This window comes from Lissotriton vulgaris, chromosome 2_2, assembly GCF_964263255.1.
Source record: "Lissotriton vulgaris chromosome 2_2, aLisVul1.2, whole genome shotgun sequence".
NCBI lineage: Eukaryota > Metazoa > Chordata > Amphibia > Caudata > Salamandridae > Lissotriton > Lissotriton vulgaris.
In genome coordinates, this window is record NC_141688.1 from 327,403,574 (window position 1) to 327,406,033 (window position 2,460).

A 2,460-nucleotide genomic window follows, 5' to 3' on the forward strand; every position below is an offset into this window, starting at 1 on the left:
AAACATGGCAGTATCTACTCCTGCAAGTCCCAATAACTAAGTAACCCACCTGGCTAAAGTTGCTGCAGTGACTGGGCGGAAAGATCTCTGAAGAGAGATTAACAATTGTCCTGCAACATCGTTCTTGAACTCTCTAGTACAATCCTCATAACATTTTAAACATTGAACCACATATAACTTGGTATAATGAGGAAAGGCAGGATATGAAATACACCTAGAATGTGTTTTTGTCCGTCTCGATATCGTAAAAGAAACCCCCGAAGGAGTAAATACTCTACCTGCTATGTCCAATGCTCGCACATCCGAGATTCGTCTACAGGATATTAGACATAAAAGCATTGTAAGCTTTGCTGATAACTGTTTCCGTGATAAACCCTCATTGGCTGGCCAAGTTTTAAGGAAATGTAGAACTAAATTAGCATCCCATAACACAGAGTACTTGGGTTTCGGGGGATTGACCAATCGGATACCCCTCACTACTTTACACACCAGGGGATGTTCCCCCACCGGCCTACCATCTATATGTGGATGACCAGCTGAAATCGTTGAGCGAAAATTGTTCACAGTCCGATATGCCATTCCCGAGCTGGCGAGCTCTGACAGAAAATTGACTACGAGATAGACACCAGATCCCACTGGATCTGTTTGCCGTTCAGAACACCAACTAAAACATCTACGCCATGCTGACTCATACCGCGTGTGCGTAGCAGGCGCCCATGACTGTGATAAGAAAAACATAGATTCTTGTGAAACTCATGGCACTTGCCATCGTCGCTTGAAAGTCTCCATGCCATGAGAGTCAATAGACCTTGCATTACCAGGGGATGAGGTAACCCTAGAATCTCCGGAAATGACTGTAGTCGAACCGGAAGAGCACAGGACAAAGCTAGCGCCACCGGAAACCACGCTTGCGCTTTCCAACAGGGAGTGATTAATATCACCTCTGCCCACTGTCGACGGAGTTGCGCCAACACTCTCGGAATCATGGCGAAAGGTGGAAATGCATATAGAATGCCCGGCGTCCATGACTGAAGAAATGCGTCCGAGCTGATCGTCAGAGGATCTGGGTGCTAGCTGTAGAACCAAGGAAGTTGCGCATTGAGTCTGGACGCGAAGAGATCCACTACACATGGGCCTCATTTGACGTTCAACTGATTGAACACTCCGCGATGCAGCCTCCAATCGCTGGCATCCCTCAAGAAACAGGAATTCCAATCCGCTAACACATTGGAAGAACCCAGAATATACTAATCCGTCACCGATATATGATGAGCCAGGCAATAATGCCAAAAGTCCTTGGCTATCTCCAGCAGGAGACGGGACCTTGTGCCTCCCAGACGATTGATGCACCGTACTGCTGACACATTGTCCATCTGCCGTAAAATACAGCAAGTCGTCCGTTGCGGGGAGAATGTCCGAATCGCAAAAGAGCCCACAAGGAGCTCCAGGCAATTGATATGGAGCTTCAGTTCCTCCCGGGACCACCGGCCCCTAGTTTCGACTGAACCGCAACGGGCTCCCCAGCCCCATCTGCTGGCATCCGATTCTATGACTATCTCCGGACTGGCTGCGAAAATGGCCTTGCCATTCCAAGCATCCATGTGATCCAGCCACCCAGTCATCTTGGCCCGGGCTTCATCGGGGATCGAGATCTGCTCTCTATAACTCAGCCCCTTGCGTAAGTGCAGGATTTTCAACCGCTGAAGCGCCCTGTAATGTAGGGGACCTGGGAATATCACCTGTATTAAGGCGGCCAGAAGACCCACTAATCTGGCCAATGTCCTCAAGGATATAGTCTGAGAGACAAGCGCTCTCCTCAACTCCTTCTTCATAGCTACTCTTTTCCTCAATGGCAATAATAACTGAGCCGCAATTGAGTCTACCTGAAACCCCAAGAACTCCATGGAATGCATCGGGGTTAGAATTGACTTCTGTGCGTTGATGACAAATCCCAACTCTTGTAAGAGTTGGACCGTGCAGTTCAGATGAAGAAGAACTGTGTCCATATTCTGTGCCATAATCAGAATGTCGTCCAAGTGTGGTTCTGAGAATTCTGGACCCTGCTATTATATGGTACCGAGGCTCCACACTCGTGTCAGAAAATATCATCATACCATGACGAATTTGGTATCGGCAGACCGGTAATGATTAGGACATTATACCTGTGCATTTGCGTCACGATTGAGTGACGAGAACACCCCTGAATCATACTTTCTGTCTTGAACCCTCGGGTTCCATTCTGTGAGCGGCATCCATCTTGTGGTTGCCCTTATATAGTCAATTGACCAAGGCCAAATTCGAGCTGAAAGGACACGTCCACCTTTCCTGACTCCTCTGTGACCTGGGCGAGCTGCCTTCACTGCCTCCAGCCAAACCTGTTCGGGCAGTCCCCAACCCAGTGGCCGAGCAAGATTAGCATCAAGGCACAACATGTCATAAACCATTCACCGCATACAAACC

At 48.5% G+C, this 2,460-nt stretch overlaps 1 pseudogene; it reads right to left on the minus strand.

The window, feature by feature from the left end:
* Window positions 1-611: 611 nt before the first annotated feature.
* LOC147729402 (uncharacterized) lies at window positions 612-2,109 on the minus strand (annotated as a pseudogene).
* Window positions 2,110-2,460: the final 351 nt, after the last annotated feature.